The 10,755-nt window shown below is 40.0% G+C and overlaps 1 long non-coding RNA gene across 1 annotated transcript; it reads left to right on the forward strand.

The window, feature by feature from the left end:
- Nucleotides 1–8,395: 8,395 nt before the first annotated feature.
- Nucleotides 8,396–10,040, forward strand: LOC134480632 (uncharacterized). The gene is made up of 2 exons (XR_010055274.1): nt 8,396–8,728; nt 9,772–10,040. It is a non-coding gene; the product is annotated as an uncharacterized LOC134480632 (long non-coding RNA).
- Nucleotides 10,041–10,755: the final 715 nt, after the last annotated feature.

Consider the following 10,755-nt stretch of genomic DNA (forward strand, 5'->3'; position numbering starts at 1 on the left):
AGCTGTGAATTCTTTGTTTAGCACTGAACCCCATTTTTAATAGTGTTATTTGTCTCCCTGAACTCTAACTTTGTGAGTTCTTTGTATATTTTGGATATAAGCCCTTTATCAGTTGTAGGATTGGTAAAGATCTTTTCCCAATCTCTTGATTGCCGTTTTGTCCTAACAACAGTGTCCTTTGCCTTACAGAAGCTTTGTAGCTTTATGAGATCCCATCTGTTGATTCTTGATCTTAGAGCATAAGCCATTGGTGTTTTGTTGAGGAAATTTGCTCCAGTGCCCATGTGTTAAAGATTCTTCCCCACTTTTTCTTCTTTTAGTTTGAGTGTATCTGGTTTGATGTGGAGATCCTTGATCTCCAGTTTTGTACAGGGTGATAAGAATGGATCGATCTGCATTTTTCTATATCCTGACCTCCAGTTGAACCAGCACCATTTGCTGAAAATGCTATCTTTTTTCCATGGGATGGTTTTGACTGCTTTGTCAAAAATCAAGTGACCATAGGTGTGTGGGTTCATTTCTGGGTCTTTACTTCTAATCCACTGGTCTATCTGTCTGTCTCTGTACCAATACCATGCAGTTTTTATCACTATTGCTCCATAATACTGCTTGAGTTCAGGGATAGTGATTCCCCCTGAAGTCCTTTTATTGTTCAGGATACTTTTAATATCCTGGGTTTTTTGTTATTCCAGATGAATTTGCAAATTGTTCTGTCTAACTCTCTGAAGAATTGGATTGGAATTTTGATGGGGATTGCATTCAGTCTGTAGATCGCGATGGTACCATGAGGTGGTGAGAAGAAGGTATATCCTTTTTTTTAGGATACAATGTTCTATAAACATCTGTTAAGTCCATTTGATTTATAACTTCTGTTAGTCTGTGTATGTGTCTGTTTAATTTCTGTTTCCATGATCTGTCCATTGATGAGAGTGGGGTGGTGAAATCTCCTACTATTATTGTGTGCGGTGCAATGTGTTCTTTGAGCTTTAGTAAGGTTTCTTTTATGTATGTAGGTGCCCTTGTGTTTGGAACATATTTAGGATTGAGAGTTCATCTTGGTGGATTTTTCCTTTGATGAATATGCAGTGTCCTTCCTTATCTTTTTTGATGACTTTTGGTTGAAAATCGATTTTATTCGATATTAGAATGGCTACTCCAGCTTGCTTCTTCAGATCTTTTTCTTGGAAAGTTATTTTCCAGCCTTTCACTCTGAGGTAGTGTCTGTGTTTATCTCTGAGGCATGTTTTCTGTAGGCAGCAAAATGGTGGATCCTCATTTCTTATTCAGTTTGTTAATCTGTGTCTTTTTATTGGGGAATTGAGTCCATTGATGATGAGAGATATTAAGGAATAGTGATTGTTGCTTCCTGTTATCTTCCTATTTGGAGGTGAGATTATGTTTGTGTGCTTATCTTCTCTTTGTTTTGTTGCAAAATGATTAGTTTCTTGCTTTTTCTAGGGTGTAGCTTGTCTCCTTTTGTAGGGCTTTACCATTTATTATCCTTTGTAGGGCTGGATTTGTAGAAAAATATTGTGTAATTTTGGTTTTGTCATGGAATATCTTGGTTTCTCCATCTATGTCAATTGAGCATTTTCCTGGATACAGTAACCTGGGCTGACATTTGTGTTCTCTTAGTGTTTGTATGACATCTGTCCAGGATCTTCTGGCCTTCATAGTTTCTGGTAAGAAGTCTGGTGTAATTCTTATAGGTCTGCCTTTATATGTTACTTGACCTTTTTCCCTTACTGCTTTTAATATTCTTTCTTTGCTTCATGCATTTGGTGTTTTATCTATTATGTAACAGGAGGAATTTCTTTTCTGGTCCAATCTATTTGGAGTTCTGTAGACTTCTTGTATGTTTATGGGCATCTCTTTTTTTTTAGGTTAGGGAAGTTTTCTTCTACGATTTTGTTGAAGATATTAGTGGTGCTTTGAGTTGGGAGTCTTCACTCTTTTCTATACCTATTATCCTTAAGTTTGATCTTCTCATTGGGTCCTGAATTTCCTGTATGTTTTGGGCTAGTAGCTTTTTCTGTTTTACATTATCTTTGTCAGTTGTGTCGATGATTTCTATGGAACCTTCTGCTCCTGAGTTTCTCTCTTCTATCTCTTGTATTCTGTTAGTGATGCTTGTATCTATGGCTCCGTGTCTCTTCCTTTGGTTTTGTATATCCAGGGTTGTCTCCCTTTGTGCTTTCTTTATTGCTTCTATTTCCATTTTTAATTCCTTCACCTGTTTGATTTTATTTTCCTGTAATTCTTCCAGGGATTTTTGTGTTTCCTTTCTAAGGGCTTCTTATTTACTTATGTTTTCCTGCATTTCTCTAAGGTGGTTCTTTTTGTCTTTCTTGAAGTCCTCCGTCATCATTATCAAATGTAATTTTAAGTCTAGATCTTGCTTTTCTGGTGTGTTTGGATATTCAGTGTTTGCTTTGATGGTATAATTGGGCTCCAATGATGCCATGTAGTCTTGGTTTCTGTTGCTTGGGTTCCTGTGTTTGCCTCTCGCCATCAAGTTGTCTCTGGTGTTACCTTGTTTTGCTATATCTGACAGTGGCTTGCCCGTCCTATAGGCCTGTGTTTCAGGAGTGCTGTAGACCTGTTTTCCTGTTTTCTTTCAGCCAGTTATGGGAACAGAGTGTTCTGCTTTCAAGTGTGTAGTCGTTCCTATCCACTGACTTTCAACTGTCCCTCTGGGCAGGAACCAGAGGGCCTACCCCTACTTCTCCTGGGTCCCTGTGTGCAGGGGGCCCAGATGGTGCTAGGCATTTTTGTCTAGATTCAGAAATGTGGGCAGAAAGTAGTCTCCTCTGGTTTCCCAAGTATATCTGCCCCTCTGAACGTCTAGCTCTCCCTCCCATGGGATTTGGGTTCAGGGAGCTCTTTGACCAGGTCCATTCAGGTCTGGGCGCAGTAAAGACTGCAGGGCTCCTGCAGCTTGACTGCCCCTATCTTCCTGTGCCCTATACAGTTTCCTCTTGGACCAGAAATGTGTCAAAGGTGGGCAGAAGTGGTGGTCTCTCCTCCCCTGCAGTCTCAGGATTGCCCACACATCTGGGTGATCAGCTCTCTCTCCCAAGGGATTTGAGAGCAGGGTGGCTGTTTTCTTATTGTTTCCTAACATGACAAGAGAGAAGGGTTGGGGAGGACATGTGAGATGAGGAATGAGATTACCAGGCAGCTGGAGCAACTATCCTCACACAACTCTGAAGTGTTCTGTTTACTTGGTGAATGTAGAACACCAGCTCCTACCAGGAAAGTGCTAAGCACCTGCCTCAAAACTCCCAGAGAATCACATGCCTAAAACATAAACATGTGTGCAGTGGTATTTAGAGCCCAGTCTTTCTCCTCAGGGAACACAAGTGTGCTATTTAGAAATGGTTAACATGTTCCTCACTAAACATTGCAGCAACTATACCTCCTTGAACCTATGAAGAGGACAGGCCAGATTTTCTGGCAAGCCTGGTCAAATGGGACATTTAATCAATCACTGTACTGATAATATGTATCTATTTTTCAAGACTATGTGAAGATGATGGGTGGTTGTACCCAGGTGAGACCCTGCGCACACAGTGGATGGGTCAGAAATGAACATCCATGAGGATCACTGTCTGCTGCCAAGCTCAGTCCAGGCCTCCTCTCTGTTTCTCACCCAAAGCAGGGCAGGAAGACAGACAGAGATGCTAATTCCAAACCCCCTCTTTCTTTTAGTCTGCTAAGAGAGCTTCTACTATATGGCACCAACAATGGAAGACCACCAAAGCTGGTCATCTACAAAACTGACAACTGTATACAAGAAGCCCTTGAATCCACTACCATGAAGCTCTCCAGGATGACTGGTGAGCCCACAGGCCTTTTTAGAATCCCAGAGACTATAACTCAAAGAGGAAGCCATTGCGAAAGCTATGTCCTAGTCAGAGAGGCAAAGAACTAGACTGTAGCAATTGTGTTGTTTATGGGGAGAAAATGACAAGGGAGTCCTGGAAATAGAATAATCAACACCCATTGAGGAAAACCATCTTAGAAAAATAAATTTCTATATAGTATTAATAGTTAAAAAATTTCATCAGCAACCTTTACCAAATTCACATAAGTAAAAACATAGAGAGAGGCTGGAAGGGAAGGCATGATAGATTCCATTAGTATCTCCTTGTTAATATCATTGCCAAATTCTCAGGCTTGAAATATAAGTGTTACCTTGTCCATTTCCCTGTCTTCATGGTAATACTCATATTACCCAACAAAGTTTTCCTTTAGTTTGTAAATTATAAAATATAATTTGACTTTCCAGATTTGAAGGATGAAAGCATATGTCCCACCAAGCCTTAATTTTAGATGAATGGCACATGTTGTCACAAGTTTATATACACTATGGAAAGTAGTCATTTTTCTGAAATTGAAATGTAGCACAGTATCCCGGTTACATTGGATGTGACATAGGCATCATCTTGAATATTCAACTTGGCAAAATAAATAGATTTTTTGAAATATTAAGAGGTGTCATTCAGGACAAAGAAATGATATTTTGTAGTCTTTAAACCATCAAGCATTTGTGACGCGCCCTGACTAATTCCTGCCTTTCACTCCAGGACTCTCAAATTGATATTCAATGAAGTTGTGTTAGTTGTTCAATGATATCCTGCTTATAAATTACCCTTCACCCCCAACACTTAACTCTGGGTAATCCCACACTACAGCTCATGCTTTCTTGGGTTATTAATGATAGTCCCACAACCATGATCTATCACATGCCTACTACATTTTCTGCCTAATTTGCTTCCTGTTGCTTTTGAGTAAACAGTGGCCAAAAACAACTGAGGAATGAATGGATTTATTGGCGTACACTTCCATATCATAGTCCATCATGGAAAACAACCAAGGTGGAAACCTGGATGAAGGAACTAGAGAAGAGACCATGGAGGAATACTTTTCTCTACCACCTAGGATCACTTGGTCAGAGATGGTACTGCCCGCAGTAGGCTGGGCCCTCTCACATAAATCATTAATTTAAGAAGAAAATCCCCCACATACTTGCTTACAGGCAAATCTGATCCAGGCATTTTTTTCTCAATGCCTACATTAGGCATTGAGAAAGGTCCCCTCTTTCCAGATGGCACCAGATTGTGTCAAGTTGACAAAAATCGAACCTGTACAACAGGTCATCTCTTTCTATACATGAAGAGAAACCTGCACAAGGAAATGTTTCTGCCAAATACTATATATATATATATCTTCCTCCTCCAACTGTGTCAACAACTAAACTAAGCAACAACACATTTTAAATAATTTAATACAAAACTTTAATGCAAACCACTGGGGGATTATTTGGGTAAGTGTTCTCTATTAATATTCAAACATTTGCCTCTTCTCTTAGACTTTGAGACCCTTGGGAAATGTGGCTCTGTGTTGGTCACAAAAATACCTCCCTTTCTAGAACATAGAAAGTGGAATTTTGGAAAGAGAAGAAACTATAAAACTATGTGCCAGATAAATGAACAAATGAAAGAAATCTAGCAAAAATAATTTCAGAGTCTAGAAAAGACCCAAGCTATCCCAGCACATTAATAATTTCAAACTTTCACATCAGAGTTTCAAAAGAAGAAATAGGTAAATTAATGAGAAATGTGACCTGAAGAACAATGTCATTCCTCTGAACCATGGATTGTTAGGGACAGAGAAAAGCTGTGGGAAAATGTCACTTAATTAGGCAAAGTTGCTATAATTCTTCAACGAACAGCTCACTTACTGTACAGCTCACAGTATAGATTAGCAGAGTCCTTTTTTAAATGATGTATTTTTTCCTATGTGCATTGGTGTTTTGTTTGCATATGTGCCTGTGTAAGGTTGTTAAATCACTTGGAACTGGATTGCAGACAGTTGTGAGCTGCCATGTGGGTGCTGGGAATTGATCTCCAGTCCTCTGAAAGAATAGTCATTGCTCTTAAACCATTGAACCATCTCACCAGCCCCTATAAGCAGAGTCTCTAAAAGGAATTCACCTGCTCCTTGTGTCATATAAAATGTTACTAAGATATTTGTGGTATTTGACTAATGGTAAATACTTAGAGATAGCCAAGCCTTGGAGACTAAGAGCAAAAACTACCTAAGATGTAATCCAAAGTCTTTAGTGGCCACCTGACTGTTCTGGACCAGAAAGCCTGAAATGGGACAATTAGAGGACAGGAAGAAGAAATGAATGGAAAGTACCAATGTGATGGAGAAAGACACCCCCCTCAACAGAAGAAAAACCCTCAGTGAAAAATAAAAGATGAATTCCATACAGATAGAGAGGTGACATTTAAACCCAGTCTCCACAATCTGTTAAGGATGAAGCTCGATGAGGTCCTTTCCTAACTGAGCCTCCATTTCTTCATCTGAGGAACAAAGGCATCAAACTGGAACAACACGTCTCCAAATAATGAATGCTGTGGGTCCAGGGAACATCATTAAGTGATATGTAAAGAGGAAAAAGCACCTCTGTGGTTAATTAAATTTGCGAAATGCTGGGCTAAGCAAAACAAAATGGGTTTCTTTGCTTTAGGATTCTCAGTGCCTTTATAGTTCTAATATGGTTTCTCTTCTCATCTTTATAATAGGGAAAATGAGACCTCCTCATGAAGTTCTTGTGGGATGGGGGTGGTTGTAAGAATCTATTCTAAGAGCAGAATAAAAGATTGCTCCCATAACTCTGGCTACCATCTCCATCACCTCCAGGATTAACCTGGGACCTGTAGTGATATACTACACAGCGTTCTCCAAGCTTAGGAAATGTTCTTCTTGTATTCATGTTTAGAACGTATCTCCTTGGGGGGCACTATTGCTCAGTGTACCATCTGAGATGTCCTAACTAGAATGATTCTGCAGGTTCTTCCCTTTTTGACATCCTACGCATGGTAAATCAAACTTCTAAATACAGGCTGCTAGGTTTTGAATATGTTAAAACACACAAGAAGTCCTACGTGAATATTTGTTCAACTAACAAATAAATAGTTTTGGGGGTGTTGTTTGTTTGTTTGTTTGTAAGTTGGAAGACTGTGAGCTTTGCCTGGGTCACAAGATCTGATCCCAACCCTTTATCTGAGGGTTTGACATTCCAACAGGGAACATGAACTTTCAGCATATCTAGTACATGTGCTCTACATTTCTCCCTCCCAGGCTAATTCACCGATGATCACCCAGGCCATCAGCTACTTCATTCATTCCTTCTTTTATTCCCTCATTCAGCAAATATCTACAAAAGTCCCCCTTAGAGCTCAGCACTGTTATAGATGAGAGGAAATTATAACGATGTTTCCTTCATAGAAATGGTCTTCACAGTACTGAGTCTCCTCAGGGAGAAAAATATGTTCAGCACTGGAAATCTAAGGCAAATCACAATAAGGGCAGCAATGGTTGTAAGGCATGACCAGATTGTAGTTGGTTTTCAAGAACGGGAGAATGTGCAGGGAAAACACATATAGCATCTAAATTGGCCTTTAAAAAGTAGAATGTGGTGGCTCACAGTTGTAATCTCAGGACTAAGGAGCTGAGGGAGAAGAAATGCTACAAATTCATGGGTAACCCGGACTATTAAACAGTGGGTTCCAGGACAGCCTGGTCTACAATGCCAAACCTTATTTCAAAAAACTTCAAAACTTAATTAAAATCACAAGGTTCTTAAAGGGTTTGGCTCTAAGACCTTTCGGGCAAAGGGGATGCCTGGGAAAATGACAGATAAGTCATTACACACTATCTACAATGAAGGGCTGTGGGTAGTTGCATGGCACAACATGGCATGACCTGATAATGTGTACATTCAGGAATTTTACTCAGAGTCGGTCACAAGCTGGACCGTTGGATTAAGCAAGTAATCTCCCTTATTTTTGCACTTACTTATAATGTGTATTAATGGGAAGTGAAATCAGTAATAAGAAATTAAATGTACTCATATTTCAGAAAACTCTGGGTATGATTTTAAATGTGTTGCGTGTGTATATTACCTCAATTAATTCCTGCAATCCACATTCTCGAGAGAAGCAGTTTGACAAAAACCAAAGGATAACAAGGAGTAAAACATAGGACTTTCCCCAGTTCCTCCAGGGTGTGGAACCAGATCAGATCTTAACCACTACTAATAAGTATGCACTATTTATCTGAACAGTAAAGAAACCGGAGTTTGCCAAATTGAGTCAATTCACTGGCTCGAGACCACACACCAGTGACGAACAGAGCTGGCTCTGAAACCGGAAGCTATCTGAGTCTCTGGGATGAGATGTGAAATATCACATACATCCTTACAGTGCTGGTAGTAGCAGCACCAGGAACAGCAGCACCACCAGCACTGTTTCCATCACAATATTCACATTATGTCCTCACAAAAGCCCCACAAAGAGGCCACATATGAGAACAGAGAGGCATGTCATCTACACAGCGAGGTCTAGTCAAACCAAGATTTGTACTGAAGTTCCCCAGCTTTAGGCTAATTCTTCTTTAATATAGAATGAAGGAGTGCTACGGGGTTGAATTATGAAAGCTTAAGACCAACCAAGCCCCTTATTCAAGGGACACAGTAAGAGGTGTGAATCCCAAGAGCAGCGTGTCTGCAACACAACAACTTCTCCTGGTAATGGCTCCTGGTGGATCATTTGTATTTTCCTTGCACAAACTGAGTGGATGCTCGGGAAAGTGTTTATAAAGTGAATACCACATAAGCTGCTCAATGTTTAAATGGACTCATCTATATATACAGGTATAGAAGACATTTCAAAGGTGTGAGCACTCAGTGTGTGTTTGTGGTTGTATCTTCAAAATAGAAACAGTTGAAAGTAGCTTGTACAAGTGTGGCTGGTGAATTCAAAGAAAGGCTTTACAGACAGACTATTTTCTAAAATTTAAATGAAAGAAGCCCTGTGGTGTTTTTTTCCCTTTAGTTTCTACCATTTCGTTGTTTGTAACCTTCTTCTGAATGGAAGCTATCATCTCAAGTGGGGTGGCCATTTTACTAAACTAGAAATGATCATTAGCCTGTAGGATTAAAAGACTCTAACAATCATGTAATAATGTGTGTCAGAGATGCTCCTTTCTATTGGGTCTTTGGCTTGTTTTTATTCAGTGTAAAAAAAAGAACAAAAAGAATTCTTACCAGGTAGCTAGAACTGCTCTCTTGAAAACTGAAGGAAGACATATTTTGGCTAATAGCTTTGTAAGAGTTGGTTAGGAACTAAGGACTATTGCTAAGTGGCGAGATAAGTGTGCAATTAGTGACAACTGTGTAGGAAGTAAAGAACAGGAAAATATTACAGTGAGTCTAGGCTAATGACATGAAAATAAAACCTCCCCCTCTTGAGGCCATCTCCTCTGCCTCCTTGCTTTACATCTTAAGACTTTTTCAAATCAGTGACGGTGACAGGCCACATGAAAACAAAAGCCAGTGGTGCCCTTCATCTTTCCTTTGCACCTGAAATTGCAAAGTGAAGCAGAAGGAACTTAGTTTAAAAGTATGTTGCATTGATAGCCCATATAAAATATTAATAATGGCGTTTATTACAGTACAGTGATGACTAGATTCCTGGGGGGTTACTAGGTGACACAGACTGCTATGCTCCATTCAGTCTAAATAGTGAGGACTGCCTCACTAATTAGATGGGTGGTTTATGTTCAGAGGAAAACAAGGCTCAAAGAGACCTGGAAAACTATAAAAGGGCATACAGATTATCAGTGGCCATCTGAACAGAAGTGTGCTCTCTGAATGAATTCTCTGAGAACCAGCTTTTCTTCTTGTTCTTTCCCTAGGCTGAAGAATTTAGTGGAAGCAGCAAAGAAACTACATAATGGCTGCATTTGGATTTGAAGGTTCCATAAAGATATATTTCTCAAGAAGAAAGCTCCTAGGCACAGAGAAGTGTCCTTGGTACTGAAGCCCCTGGGTTCTAAGTGATAGCTCTTTCTGGAATATTAAAGCTAACCAGTGATGAAGAGGTAATACATGACTTAAAATGTTGTTGTACATACAATCTTAATTGTATTACAATTTTGTACAATAAATCCCCATGAATCTTAAAGGCAAAACTTGATCAATGAAATCCCTACAAAAGCTAAACCTACTTCTGGAATCTGACTCACCCGTCGTCGTCCTGCACAGCATCCAGACTCTTCTGGTTAGCTGTACCATTCTTTTTCTCTAGGGTACCATTCTTTATGTATTCACTCCCAGTGCTTCAGGGAGAGGCCCAAACCAATGGGATTCAATTATAGGTAATTGGGGATGAGAAGTGCTTTGTCTGGAAAGATGATGGTTCGTAGATGCTCTGTGCCATCTGGCTACAACATAAATGGAACTTGCCTAGGAATGACACTGGACAGAGACAATGACAGCCAAGCAATAGCAGGAGACCAGAATCTCGATGAAATTCAACTCCCGCTGTGCCTGCAGCTAACTCCTGAACTCGTGCATCATTCCTCTTTGTGGATAGACATGTTTATGTCACTTGCAAGGGAAAGTATCCCAACAGTGTCGTTTGATCTCTTTGATCAGTGTGGAAATCCAGATGCCAAGCCACACATGCAAGCAAAGCTCCACAGCTGCCATTGGCGTGTCCACCATCCGACTCATCTACACGTCACGGGAGAGGAAAGAAGCGAAACGTGAAGGAGCACCCAGCGCCCTTCACTCACACAAGTGCACAAATCAAGCGCTGAAATTAAGATGGCAGGGTGATAAAATGGGCAGGAGTCCCAGAATAAATAACTCTTTCTATTCCCATCCTAATACGATGG

The sequence above is a fragment of the Rattus norvegicus genome, chromosome 10, assembly GCF_036323735.1.
Source record: "Rattus norvegicus strain BN/NHsdMcwi chromosome 10, GRCr8, whole genome shotgun sequence".
Taxonomy (NCBI): Eukaryota; Metazoa; Chordata; class Mammalia; order Rodentia; family Muridae; genus Rattus; species Rattus norvegicus.